At 44.9% G+C, this 15080-nt stretch overlaps 1 protein-coding gene across 3 annotated transcripts in view; it reads left to right on the top strand.

The window, feature by feature from the left end:
* Nucleotides 1–15080, top strand: part of TGFB2 (transforming growth factor beta 2) — an 82312-nt gene that overhangs the window by 35694 nt on the left and 31538 nt on the right. The gene's annotated exons all lie outside the window — the stretch shown is intronic.

Below are 15080 nucleotides of genomic sequence, written 5' to 3'. Positions count from 1 at the left end.
AATGGGAATTCTTACCAAGAAGTGATAGTCCTGTGTGTAAACCCTTCATCCCTTTAACCGTGAGATTTGGGAGTTTTTTACAGAAGGGTTCTAGCACAACCACATGTCAAGACGAAGACCAGTCTCCTCGCTTAGCTGCAACAGACAATATTGGATCAAGAGCTAGAAAATCACACACAAAACGCGTGCTTGACTTACAACGAACCGAGGAGAAGGAGCAGACACATAGACCTCATATCTCGCCTTCAAAACCTCAATGAGGCTTTTCGGAAGCTCAGCCTCTGAACCCTCAGTGCTATCTGGTTCCTTCCCCATCTTTCCTCTCTGAGGAAAGTTGAAGATTCAAAGGGCTAGAACCAGACTTGTCTAATAAGCCTCAGCACAGTGTCACGCGTTGTCAGGGTGTTCACAGTTCAAAGGTCATCTGGTTCTGTTATCTCTCCTTGAATCTTGTCCTAAGATTCTGGCTGTTGCCAGGGAAGTTCCTGACTCCTTTTGTGTATGATTCTGACACTTAGAAGCTCATCATTTACTGAGCTTTGGCTGTTCTTCTGGAACTTTCCACCCGCTGGATGGAAAGTTCCCTGTGCTCTACAGTAGGTCCTTGTTGATTATCTATTTTATATACAGTTAGTGTGCATATGTTAATCCCGAACTCCTAATTTACCCCTCTCTGACCACCTTTCCCCTTTGGTAACCATAAGTTTGTGTTTGAAGTCTGTGAGTCTGTTTCTGTTTTGTAAATAATTTCATTTGTATCATTTTTTTTAGATTCCACATATAAGGGATATCATACGATGTTTGTCTTTGTCTGGTTTCCTTCACTTAGTATGATAATCTCTAGGTCTATTCATGTTGCTGCAAACAGCATTCTCTTAAAGGCAGAGAAAATTCCTGCCATCCACAGGGTTTCAGCTACCGCTGCTGTTTGGACATATGTGACCTTTTCTTTGTTCCTGGTTAGGAGAGTCTTCCTGGCATGGGGCTCTGAGAGTAGGGTGCAGCCTTTCGTCTTTTACGCTCCGTGGTCTGTTAATAATATAAGCTTACATTTCTTGAGCACTCACTGTGTTCATAGTCATTGCCTTAGTTAACCCTTGTAGCGATTCGTAGAGGCAAGAGGTGGTATTATCACACATTAAAGGTAAATGAATCTGAGTCCTTGCTCTCATGCTGTCATCTGTCAGGTAAACATCTAAAGAGAGAGCTATCAGACACAATAGGCTAAGTGTTGTCCGGCCCAAAGAAGGGAGAGATTGCTTCTGCCCTGGAAGAGCTGGAAATTCTTCTGATAAGAGAGGAAACTGGGCTGGACCTTCAAGAATGAGTAGAATTTGCCAAATGTAAAGAAGCAGTTTCTAGGTGAAGGATTCACGTGGCATGGGCGTGGTGGTATGTCAGCACTTGTCATGTTTGGAGATTGGAAGTCATATGGTGCATTTAGGGCTTCGGGGAGTGTCCACTGTGGCGGGTGTCTGGGGGAGGGGACACGGCAGCAGAGATGGTGACGTGCCCATGAAGCTAGAAATGTAGGTTGGGGTCACAGGGGGCAAAGCAAGATACGTCTTGAAGTTGTCTCTTTATTTGAAAATTGTCAAGACTTTTCACAGGTTAGAGTTTACGAGAGAGAAAAGGATGGCTGAGAATAAAAGTGGGCTTGCTTTGTACCACGGTGTCTGTGTTGCTAGAAAGGGCAGGCCAAGCTTTTTAATCTTGAATCCCCATAACCTCAAGAGTAGCCAGTGACTCTCCCAGCCTTAGAGTCTAGTCCAAGCCCAACATCCTCCTAGACACGAGGAAACTGAGTCCTGGAGAGGTTGCTGATTCCCCATAGTGAGATGTACCAAGAGATCGTACCGCCCTGCCCTCTTCAGGCTCACATCTGAAAAGCCCCTCCCATATTGCGCATTTTATTTTATTTTTTATTTTTTGCCTTTTAATCTTCTAATTTTTTTTGATTAAAGTATAGTTGCTTTACAATGTTGTATTAGTTTGTGCTGTATAGCAAAGTGAATCAGTTATACAGATACAAATACCTACTCCTTTTGCAAATCAAAACTACAGTGAGGTATCACCTCACGCTGGTCAGAATGGCCATCATCAAAAAAATCTACAAACAATAAATGCTGGAGAGCGTGTGGAGAAAAGGGAGCCCTCCTACACTGTTGGTGGGAATGTAAGTTGGTGCAGCCACTGTGGAGAACATTATGGAGGTTCCTTAAAAAACTAAAAATAGAATTACCATATGACCCAGCAATCCCACTCCTGGGCATATATCCGGAGATAACCATAATTCAAAAGGATGCATGCACCCCGATGTTCATTGCAGCACTATTTACAGTAGCCAGGACATGGAAGCAACCTAAATGTCCATCAACAGAGGAATGGATAAAGAAGATGTGGTACATGTATACAATGGAATATTACTCAGCCATAAAAAGGAACGAAATTGAGTCATTTGCAGAGATGTGGATGGACCTAAAGCTTGTCATACAGAGTGAAGTAAGTCAGAAAGAGAAAGACAAACATCGTATAGTATCACTTATATGTGGAATCTAGAAAATGGTACAGATGAACTTATTTGCAAAGCAGAAATAGATCCATATGGCACATTTTAAATCCCTCCACAGTCCAAATGGCTACCACCCAAGACCTGTTGTCACTTGCACTTTTCACTTCCCTTCATTCACACTAGACTTGTGAGAAAAGCTGCTTTGATTGAAGGCTGGGGTAAAAGGACTGACTGTGCTGTGTCTCTATATATTAGACTCGTAAAATGCTTTTAGGATTCTGGGATCCTTCTCTGGGATATTTTATGTTGCTGAACGTGCTGCGAAGTTCGTGTGTCTGTATGTGCACCACCAACCCCCGTCATTCTCCCCATCGGTGTTACCCTTCATGGAAACAAAGCAGCCCCGGAGGCCCACCAAGAGCAAGGCCATGTTTCTGTCCTCTGCAAGATTAGAAGCTGTAGTTAGAGGATCCCAGGCACCCATAGAGCCATGGACATGAGCTTAGACATGTGTATGATTATTGTAGAGCTATGGTGAACATATATTTGCCTCTGAGAGCCCCTCAGCTTCCTTCTTACAATGAACAAGGAGTAATTAATGTATAATCAGTTGGTTTCAAAAAAAAAAAAAAAAAAAGGAAGCAAAGGGGTCAGCTGGCATTTGTGAAAGTCCATCTGTGTTTGGGCTGCACTGATTGCCTGTTCAAGGCAGAATGACTTCTGTGAAGCCATCTTGAGGGAGGAGAGGTCACAGCTGATCCCCTACATCCAGAGGGAAAATTTTAAAAGTGCAGTAAACTTCTGGGCAATTGTGGACTCGCTTTATACACCAAAAAATGATTTTGTCATTGAGGCTGATGGTCAAAAAACATCTCTGAGTCTTTCTTCTTCTTTTTTTGTTTTTTTTAAATTGCTTTTGTAATTTTTGTTTTTGGCTGAGCCACGCGGCTTAGGGGATCTTAGTTCCCCGACCAGGGATCGAACCCATGCTCCCTGCAGTGGAAACCTGGAGTCCTAACCCCTTGACTGCCAGGGAAGTCCCTCTGAGTCTTTCTTATGCCCACTTCTGTGGCTGCCTGTGGTCCAGTCTCCCCCTCACCCACCGTGGAAGAAAGAGATGGCCTGAAGACATCTTAATCTCCCACTGAAACATGGGGGAATCTGCTCCCTCCTTCTCTCTTGAATCTCTCTTGGCGTCATTCCCAAAGTACCAGTTCCAGGGAAGGTCACTGAATGTCGTGATCCCCAAGGTAGCTGCCTGAGCATAAATCACTTCTCCATCTTGGTCCCTTCTAAGCGCCGCCCTTCTGAGGCTGCTGGGCATTTAGAGGAAGATGCTTCTGCCCTTGGCACTAGAATAGCTATTCACAATAACAGTGAAAAGCGCTCTCACCAGAGCATCAGAGCCAGTGGAAAAGACAGAGTGTTTATTTTAGCATTGCTGTATCTCTTCAAGTCAGAATACTACGAAGGTCTCAGAATTGGTCTTCCCAGGCTTCACTTGAGAATGCACAGTCTAAGAGATTGTGCTGCTTGCTCTGTCAGCTGCTTTATATCTTACAGGAAGGGCAGGTCCCGAGCCTGGTGTCAGAGGTTAGCACTAAGAAGTCCCCAGACTCATTTAAATAAAACCATTTGGCTTCTGAACTATGGTTTCCTCAACAGTAGAATGGAGATAACACTACCTAGGAGTTACCAGGCTCAGATGAAGTAATGTATGTGAAAGTACATTGTGAGGCATTAAAATCCTAGGAAGATGTCAGGGCTTGTGATTTACACTGGTTCTCAAAATATGCTTTAGCTGTTTGAGAAAAGAATTAATCTTCTTTTCCTTTGTGATAGTTATTGAGCACTTACTATGTACTAGGAGGCCTTGGAGAGAGAGAAGATGAATGATTCAGCCCCTGTACTTGTGAGACTTACAAAGGCTTCTCTCTCCAATATAGAGCCAGTGTTCCCAGGGTCGCTCCTACAAGTGTCGGTCCAATGGGTGGCCTGGTCAGGAGGGTCTAAAAAGGAGCTCTCTGATGGGTGAAATAGATGTGCGCAGATCTCTTCCTGGCTCTCAGGGATCTCCAGTCCAGTGCTATAGCCAGGCAGCCGCAGGACTTGCTCCCTGCTAAGGAGAATTCTTGTGGTGTCTAAGAGCCCGTGAAAGGAATTGAGAGGAGTTACCGAGTTTCCCTTGTCAAACCTCCTCTGGCAGCAACTGTCCTCAGGACCGTGTCTCATGGGTGCTCTGTTGTACAGTGTTCTTCATTGGTAACCTTCCTTCCCTTGCACACACAAAAGCTCAGTTAATTTATTCAGATGAGATTATGGAACTGACTGTTTTCCCACTTTTCTGACATGGGCAAATCTTTCTGATGTGTTGTCTAGGCTTTAAAAATAGTCTAATGAAACAAATGTAATATGACAAGAAATGGAATATGGTGTGTCAAGGACATAACAGATGCACCCCAACCTGGTGAAAGTTATTCCCCTGATTTTAGGGCATAACTGCAGTATTCCCCGAGTACATGCAGGTAAACCCCACGCTGGTGTTGTAGAAAGGTTCCATCTCTCTACCTTAGTTTGCTGCTTTTTTTATTCTGGTTATGCTTGTGTGTATATATCACTATGGTGCCCTGGGAGTTCTATTTGCTTTCACCCTAACATATTTAAGAAGTACTGGCTTATTCAAAGAGCTCTTCTTTAAAGGGCACTTAGTAAATGCTTTTTAAGAAGCGTAGGAGAGCCATTGGCTTGTAACTAAATAAAGGCATTTGTCCTGTGCCATCTACACAACCGCCAGTGAGAAAAGAGAGTGGGGAAAGCTTCAGAAAGCACCTGAGTTTTGACCCCTGCCACTAAGGCTCCTGAAGCCTTCAAAAGATAGTAGAGAGAGAGAGAGCTGTAAGACAGAGCTGAAGCTTCCCCAAAGAGGAGAAACTCTTTTTTTTTTTTTTCTTAAGAATACTCCTTCCATTTTCAAAAATGACAGTGCCTTCTTCCTTTGCTGGGGTGTAAAGTAACTTGGGACCAGTTGGACTCACTCTTTGGATGTCCTGGCTGCTACTATTTAGTCAGTTTTCTCTCCCAGTGGCCCTAAGAGCAGAGGAAAATTTGTACATGTTATACACCAAAGTCATGAGATTGAAACTAAAGGGTAGGGCTTGCTCTCAGATAATTAAATAAAAATAAGATACACTCAAACATTTCAAAGTACTTAGCCGTGGTCTAGTTTTGCTGTGGAGATTGTTACTTTAAAGACTTTTTTTCTCCTCTCGCAAGTGGTGTCCCGACCTTGAACAGAAAGCAGCTTAGCACCCAAATGAACATGAATTCTTAAAACAAGCATAACACCTGTAGCTCCATTCCAGAACTCGGTCATGCCACAGTTCGTCTGGATTCCTACAATTCCTGTATGTTCCCATATCTTAATTGCCCATAGCTGTGTTGCCAGTACAAACAGGATGGAGGAAGAGACCACACCCTTAATGAACACATCTACTAACCCTAAGAAAGCACCATCTTTTGAAACTCTAGTATTCTTTTTAAGGTACTGAATGACCATCTACTGAAATGCTAATAAAGATATCTGATAACTAAACATTCCTTTCAAGCAATTCTTACTCCCTACCATCTTTCTAGCTGAGGTTCAGGACTGGCATTCAGCATAAAAGAACATTTCTGATTTTAAGACTCTGTCCTCTGCAATGTTATTTAACAAATGAATGCTCAGGTTCACCAAATCAGACATCAAATCCATCTCAGCATATTTGAAATGAGGAGTCAAATCAAATAAGTACATATTGGATAGGGGTATATTGTAAAATTTGCACACAAAAAAAGCCTCAGGGTATAAAACATAAGATAATGACATGTGTAAAACAGGTTGTGTGGAAAAGACCGAAGACTTCTCATTTATTATGCATTCAAAACATAGAAAATATGATACGAGTACAAAGGTAAAAAGAGAGAGAGAATGTGTGTGGTGGGGGCAGTCAGGAGGGAGAGAGAGAAAGAGAATGAATGAGAATCATTCACAGTTGGGATGTATTAATAAAAGTATAAGTTCCACAATGAGGAAGGTGATAGTTCTACTCTATTCTGCCTTGAGAATTATGTTCAGATTTAAGGGTCTGATTTTAAAATTGGAGCAAAGAGGATACCATCCATGAAGGTAAAAGGCTCTCACGAAAAACAAGAAAAGGAAATAGGAATGTTTGTTTGCTTAGAAAAGAAAAGAGATGGGGGCAGGGAGACGTGAGATTTGGCTTCACAATTTCTGAGTAGGGTCAAGTGGAAAGGGGGTAAATCATCTTGTGTGGCAGAACCAGACCCAGTGGGCAGACCTTGTAGGTAAGCAGATCTCAGCCCAAGATGGGGAAGAACCCTGTACAGTCGGAGCTGTCAGAGACTGCAGTAGGTCATCTGCCTAAGTTTGAGTTCTCCGTCACTCAAGGAGTTCTGGGAGAGACTGTCTTGTCTTGTCTTGTAGAGAAAACTGCAGTAAGAGGAATTCGATACCAGTAACACTGAGAGAGCACATAATAGGTGCCAGGCAAACCCTTTATGTGTTCTCATTTCTAAGTGCAATGAAGAGTTTCAGAGAGAATGAAGATTAGCTGTATTTGCTTTCCTTTTCAGACTAGATAATACAGACCATCTCTTCCTCTTCACGTTTACTCACTCCCAAGTCATAAATTTAATACATTAGCAATAATAGCCTGTCCCACTTGGTGAAGTTGGTAAATAGCTTGCAATCCTAGCAGGGTGTGCCCTGTTGCTTATTAGTTTAGCTTCAGGGCAGAGCAGGAAAGCAGCACAGTGCCTCAAAGTAATTAGGCGATTGCCTGACAAAGAAGTTAGGCCACAAGCAAGAAGCTTACAGACAACACAGAGACGAGCTCCCGGTACAAGACACGCAATCACCATTATGTGCATCACTGCTATAATTTTAGAAAGCTTTTCAGGCTAACAAGGAGCCACTACACCCATTAAGCATGTCAAACAGTCCACACCAGTCATCATGGAGCTGCAGGGAACATGCAGTAGTTTCTGGAAAGGGGAATGTTGAAATTTGTCTGTTCTGGGCTAAGAAGGCTCTCTGCAGCAGTGAGCAAGAATTTCCGAGAGGGTACATTTTCATCTTTATTTTGGCAATGTTTGGTGTAAGTCTGGCAAGATTTTACTCGTTTCTCAATCTGTAGAAAGAGATTAAAAATAAAGGGTGCTTCTCATCCATTAAGAGATTAAGGGCGAGATCCTACATTTCCAAGTTTAACTTGTTGTTAGCGGAATCAATGCATATTGCCTTCTTTCTGTTGACCTTGTTGGGAGCCTTTGCTGGGTTCTAGAATAGCTGTGTGGATAAGTATGTCATGAAGTCATTGGCCTCTTTAAAGGCCATTAGTGGACCAAAATCATGGCGATTTTGCCCCTTCCCCCTTTTTTTTAACATGTAAAAAAATTTTATTTATTTAATTTATTTATTTTTGGCTGTGTTGGGTCTTTGTTGCTGCGTGCAGGCTTTCTCTAGGTGTGGCGAGCAGGGGCTACTCTTCCTTGTGGTGCGCGGGCTTCTCATTGTGGTGGCTTCTCTTGTTGTGGAGTACGAGCTCTACATGTGCAGGCGTCAGTAGTTGTGGCTCGAAGGCTCAGTAGTTGTGGCTCGCGGGCTGTAGAGTGCAGGCTCAGCAGTTGTGGTGCACGGGCTTAGTTGCTCCGCGGCATGTGGGATCTTCCCAGACCAGGGCTCAAACCCGTGTCCCCTGCATTGGCAGGCGGATTCTTAACCACTGTGCCACCAGGGAAGTTCCCCCCCAACCCCCACCCCCTGCCTTTTTTTAGAGAAAAAGAAGCACAGATTGAAGAGAAGTAAGAAAAGAGAGAAAGAAAATGGAACAAAGGAAGGAGAGAAAATAAGGAGAGAGAGAGGAAAAAAATAAATAAACCAAGAGAGTTGTATGTGCTTTAAAGAATGAGACAATGGTAGAGAAGAGTGGCTTCAATCACCTACTCCAAACAAGAGGACAACCTCACACTGTGACGTCATTCCAAAGGAATATGTCCCATTCGTGGTCCACCTGCCCGCAAAAGTGGGTCCGGGTGCCCTGTCCATACACAGTCCTGAGCACGATGAGAAACGTAGGAGAATCAAAACAAAATAGGTGTCTCCACATAAGTGGGGTTTTTATGAAGGTGATGGAAACTTTGGAGTAGACACTAGAAACACCGTGTCTGTCATAGTTGAAGAAAACCAACCACTGTGGGCCAGCATCACTGTGAATTTACTTTTTCTTTTTTGGTTTTGTGTAAGAAGGGGCCAAAACGGTCCTGCTGACACTGTGCACAGTCTCAAATAGCAGCTAGATGAAGGCCAAGTCACATAAGCTGATGCTGACACAGTGACTCCCAACCGCCAGCAGCACATTAGGTCTGTCCCCTGCTCGGAGACACGCACTTTCCATCACAGATGCTCCAGTGCTGGGTTACATTTAATAGGAGGGATGGCCGGGGAGAACATCAGAAACCACTGGTGATGGGCTCGCTGTTTATTCCTCAGTCACTTTGTGTTAAATTGCTGTGACTTGAATGTCAGCAGTGTTTGGGATGGGGTAGTGAAATCCAATCTATCTCCCGTGTGCCAAGACAAATTTGAGGAAACCCCCAAACACAATTGTCTTGGTTTCTTGTTGGCTGTGTCCGCGCACATACAAATAGCAGCTCATTTCTTGCCCTCCAATCATGTGGCGGGTTGCTTGTCTTGCTGCTCTCTGGGGAATGTCTAATGAACCCCAAACTACTTCCCTCAAAGCTGGGGATGTCAGGAATGAGGGGCCACTATACCCGTTAAGCACTGTCAAAAGTCCACGCCAATTACTGCAGAGCTGTAGGGAAAGTGCAGTCATTTCTGGAAAGGGGAATGAAGAGTTTGTTCTGTTTGTTTGAGGAGCTTGGGGATGAGAGCCAGTGAATGCTACTGAGGATAGAGGCACCAGGCACACCTTGGACGGGCGTCCAAAAGGTCCTGGGCAGTCCTAGTATTAGCAAAGTGCCTCTTGGGGGGAACTTCCGCCTGAACAAGCCCCAGATCTCCAAACCAGAGCCATTCTTTTAAGGAGTATCAGTGAAAATACTGGGCCTTGCATTAAAGTTTCTGGAGCTTTACTGCAAGGTCAAACAGATCTCTAGTTATGCAGGAGCTACTTCTTTGTGCCCGTTTTTGCAACAGTGCTCCAGTGAGGGTGTTGGTCTTTCTGCCTGGGGTGGGATTCATGTCTTCGACTCAGGGGACTCTTTTGCACGGAAGGCAGGATATTGTGGTGAAAAGCCAGAGCTTTTGATTGACAGGCCAGCTTCACCTTGCCCTTAGCCAGGAGTTATTTCACTCTCCTTGCTCTTGATTTCTGAATCTGTGAAATGGGGATTAAAAACACCTTCTTAGCAGACATGAAGCATATAAAACTATTAGAAGATGGGAGGGGATTGTGAAGTAAATTCTGAGGCTGCAGTGAGACCAGGCCATGCTTTTTAGGGTGGGGATGGTGGGATAGACATATTGTATTCATCCCTAACCAGTTCATAACACTGAAGAGGAGGGAAGCCTGGCCAAGTTCATTATGGTTAGACATTGTCTAGGGCAGATGTTATCAAATCTGGATGTAAAATGGAATCACCTGGGATTCACACGGTAGGTCTGGGATAGAGGCAGGTAATAAGCATATTCATAAGCCCCCCCATGTGACTCTAAAGCAGGTGGTGAGGGACAGTCATCTAATGTAAAATTTAGGGGAGAAAAAATACTTTTTGGAGGCTCCATCCGTGGAGAATATCAAAATGAGAATGATGAAATGGCAGAGCTGCAAGTGAGCTGGGTGGCCATCTAGCTCAACCTGCTACCAGATTCAGGATAGATGGTCGAAGCCTTGCCTCCCTAAAGGCTGAGCTCTGGACATCCTTGGGGTATTTCTTTCAGGCTCCATCCTTGGAGAATATCAAAATGAGAATGATGAAATGGCAGAGCTGCAAGTGAGCTGGGTGGCCATCTAGCTCAACCTGCTACCAGATTCAGGATAGATGGTCGAAGCCTTGCCTCCCTAAAGGCTGAGCTCTGGACATCCTTGGGGTATTTCTTTCAGGCTCCAAATCTACACTTTCTGTCAGAGCTCCTCACGTATTGGTGATGCTGTAAGACCTTTCTTTGGCTTTTGTTCAGAGTCATTTATAAACTGTCCCAGGACACTTAGCTGCTTCTGCCCCTTCTCTTCTAATTAAGTTAGGTGGTAAGAGAGTGTTCTCTCTCGGTGGGACATTCAAGGAAGGCCCAAGAACCATTTAGCATCTTTGTTGCAGGATGGAAAGGGGGATAGGAAGGGACGTTCTTGAGGGGAAATTTGTGCGAGACCCAGTGCTTGAATGTTCTGTCTGCTCGCTTGTGTGAACTGACAACCTGAGTCAATACATATGAGCTAGGAAATTATTTACTTCCTCATATAGATGAAGAAACAGCCTCAGAAAAGCCCACTGATGTCCCTGTTGCCCCATAGCTAGGACTTTTTGATTTGGGGTTAAAATTCAAATGGCCTTAAAGGTCCCACTGCATTCGGATCCTATAACTGTATGTGACTGTGGAAGGACTAGCTACTTTCTCCCACTGGGCTGCCTCTGAATATGCTGCCAGCCTCAGCTGAAACAGCCGCCCCCATGCCCTGCCCGGAGATGTTCAGGTGTGGGCGCCTGATGCCGGCTCTCCTGGGGGCGAGGGGCTGGGGGCTGAGCGCCAATCCCGGGGAGGCCTGGAGGTGACGGGAGGGTGGCCCAGCACATGAGTGAGGCCCCCTGCCCCAGCACGTGCTCCGTTGTCCCATCAGACTTCACGTACGAAGCCTAAATTCAAAGGTGAAATGATTAAGGGTCTCGAGACGGTGACCACAGAGCATCAAACTCCAGTGTGAGGCTTTTCTGAGCTTGGGACCCGGTGCCGCCACCCTGGTCACATGCCCATGAAGCCATCCCTGGGCCATGGGGAACCAAAGAACTCTAAGTGAAGACTCCTGACCGCAGGGTGCTAACACAGGGAGAAGATGATTTACAAATGAGCTAATCAATAATTTGGAAGAGAGGACAAGTCAACCTAGAATGCTTATAAAAGTAGCTTGTGATCCTATGCTATCACAGGTTTAAGCATCCTGTACATGATTACTCTGTAAATCAGTAGCTAGATTTCCTCCTTTTCTTTTTTTCCTCTGTCTGTTCCCCCAAGTGGGATTTAGTAGGGATGTGTGGCCAGGGTTGAGGGGAGGGGAATACCACTCACTGGATGGCATTCTGGAATCTCCCATGTGCAAGCTTTTCCACGAGAGGAAGGCACAGGGGACAGAGGGCGGCAGGGGAGGGGAGGAGCAGAGCAAGCCTGGTGGTCTGAAATCCACAGGGCTAGAGGAAGGTACATCTGATCGGACCGAAAAAAGTGGGTCAGACATCGAGGGGAGAGCGCCAACTAGCGTGAGCGTGGGCAAGTTGGCAAAGGTCAAACACAAGTCCCCGACTACCTGGCAGTGGGGTAGGAACTGGATCGGAATTCCAGAGGCCTTTAGAGAGATGTCCCATTCCAAAGGGGGAAATGAGTTCTTGGAGAAGGTGGAGAAAAAAGCTACATTCCTCCAAGGCTAGATGGGTGCATTAGGACTGCCCAAGCCATTAACTACCTACCCAGCCACCCCGAGCCCAGGAAATGAGCCTCGACATCCAGGCTGGGTGTAGAGGGGCCACGCTGAGCTCTTTGCACCAGGCGTCCAAAAGCCTTTATGAGGTAAGGGCAGGGTCACAGGCTAGGCCCCAGCACTTTGCTGTGATTTTTATTTTTTCCCCCAAATGTAAGGATATTTGGCAAGTCGCTCAAGTTCCTCAGCCAGGCAGGGGACTGGTGACCCGTAGCAGAGGGCAGCCAGGGACAGCTGGGGCTGACCCTTAGAAGTGGTAGTCAGTTCTTTAGTTACCAGTCTTTATCCAATGAGCTCCCACTCTCGGGTGCTGGAGCAGGGGTGTGGGAAAAGCTGCTGTGTCCTGCTGGCCTGGTCCCTTCACTGTGGTCACAAGACCAAAGCGGACGCGCTGGTGGGGAATGTTCAGCTGCCATTTCACCTCCTGTGTTAACTGCTTGGACTTATAAAGCAAGAACCAAAACTGTGGATTTGTATTATCAGGCAGTTGAAACAGCCAAAATGGTTATAATGGCCAGAGGGGAGGAGGGCTGTTTGCCAGGGTATAGGGAGCAGAGCAGAACAACGTACTTAACTATCAAGCGATTCCTGTAAATATTTGCAAACACCCCTTCAAAGCTCGAAAGCCTAGGACAGGATCATTGGATGATTTGCTTAGAAGAAGGAGAAACAAAATTGACCTCCTGGTCCAAAGCGGCCATAAAAAGAAAGTGTGTTTATGGGCAGAGGACCAGAAAGGGAAAAAAATTGTTCAAAGTTTAATAAACACAAAAGAGAATAAAAATAAATCTCAAGAGCACTTATTTACAAACTTGATGGAAGGATAAGGTTGGGGTTGGCGGGTGTGAATGATGGGTGTTTGTGGAAGTAACACAGGCCTGAAGGGGCTTCCAATAAGAGGGAGAAAACCAATGAGATGTTTACTCTTGCTAATGACAGGAAATGCACTGAAGCAGCTTTGCGCTTTCAGGATGCTCTTTCAAAGCATGTTTGAAGCTTCTGCTGTCTAATGGGGAGGCCATGCGAACTTGAATGCAGCCACTAGGCCTGTGGAAGGTTCTGGCCAAACTAGAGAGTGTGTGAAGCCAGGAGGCCTGGCCCCAGCCCTCCCCAGGCCTCTCTACCTGGGCCCCCAGACTGTTTTCAGCTGAGCTGATCAGGATGGGACAAGCCTGTCCAATCACCTGGGCTGGGCATGTTCCAGCGGAGAGAAAGGTCAGTTTGTTCCTGCAGCTACCTTTACAAATTGCTAAGCTAGGGGGCTCCCCAAACCTTTCTGGCTGGGTGAATGTTTGTCTGCCTGAAACTGTCCACCAAGTATTTCATGGTAGTGATGCAGCGGGCCATCCCCGTGTCCGCATGAATACCTTCTTTTCTCTGAAACGTGGGTGCTTTAGATTTGGGGGGTTTTGTTTGCTTGCTTGTTTGTTTTTGTTTCTGAGGCTTCTGAGCTACAAAGCCTCAATTCACACAGTCCTTTGTGAAGCAGTCATGGAGCAGAGCATGGTTTGAAATTCACCACTTCCCCATGAGCTGCTTTCCAGCAGGCACAGGACATGGGAAAGGGATGGGGAAAAGCCTCTATGAGGGAAAAAAGTTCAGAGCTCTTAAGATGAGGAAATGTTGGTGTGTTCCTAGCATTTTTTTTTTTTCAGTGTAATTGTCAGGGCATGGATTTCCCAGGAAATCACAAAAGGTATTTATTTCTATTTTAAGATCACCAGGATGGTTCATTTATTTAATAAGAAGCTAGTCTTGCCAATAGCCAGATGCCTGAGTCTTTCAAGACTCCTGTTGATGACCAACTTCATAAACAGTGGATATTTGGTGAATTCCATGTGTGCAGAACCCTGTCCTAGGTAGATGGGGAAAAAGAAAGACCTGGAAAATATGGTTAGTCCTCAAGATTCTTAAAATTTCATGGGGAAAACAAAATAAGCAAACATAATAATGAAGTAATAAAAACATTTGTAAGAAGCCATAAAAAAATGAATGGTTATGTTGCAATGAAGTGACACAATTGAGGAGGGGGTAGAAAATCAGGGAGCCACCAGAGTTGGATGGAACATTCCAGAATAATGAAAGTAAGTTTGCAGGAGATTTTGGAAGAGTATTGGAGAAATATACCTATTCTACCTATACTGTAGGAACGTACCTGTAACAGGTGGCCTGCCCAGTGTAGGTGGGCCCCAGCACCCACCTTAATAAATCGGTATTGTATATGAAGTATGGGGATAGAATTTGGACTTGCTTTGGTTTGGGGGTAACCTCAAGTTGCATATTCAAAGGCAATGACAGGTTACTACAAAATAACAGCAAAATTCTAGCAGCCCATGAACTTGAAATTGCTGTGGGCTTTCTGCATCTCTGTATTTTTCATGGATCAGAACAGAAGGCATTTGGGTTGATTTTTTTTTCTCTTCATTAGCTAGGATTCCCTCCCACCAATGGACATTTATGCCGAATAAAGAATTTTAAGACTGGACTGATATAGCCAGTATCTGTGTATTTTTATTCAAGTGTCCTCACCCTAACTTGTCTAGAGGGTGTATTTGGTCCTATGTGTGTGAAAGACCAAATTATCAAAGCCAAAAAAGATGCAGTCCATGAAGCTGGAGAGAACAGAGTGTTTGAGTGCCAAAATTTCAAGGAAAAAAAATACATGGGCAAACTGCTTGCCATTAGGAGCTCTTTTCCTGGCACAACTAATGAAAGTGTACGCAAGCCTGACGGCTCTCTCCAGGCATCCACTGTCATGAACTTGTTCCAATTTATAACCATCTAGGGTTTTCCACCACTCTGTCAGCTTTCAAAGGAGAGGGTTAACTTTATAGCCTCAAATGGAGTTGGAAGTGGTT

This window comes from Balaenoptera acutorostrata, chromosome 1 (assembly GCF_949987535.1).
Source record: "Balaenoptera acutorostrata chromosome 1, mBalAcu1.1, whole genome shotgun sequence".
NCBI classification, from domain to species: Eukaryota; Metazoa; Chordata; class Mammalia; order Artiodactyla; family Balaenopteridae; genus Balaenoptera; species Balaenoptera acutorostrata.
The sequence above is the reverse complement of the archived record's forward strand: the minus strand, read 5'-3'. Positions and strand labels throughout refer to the sequence as shown.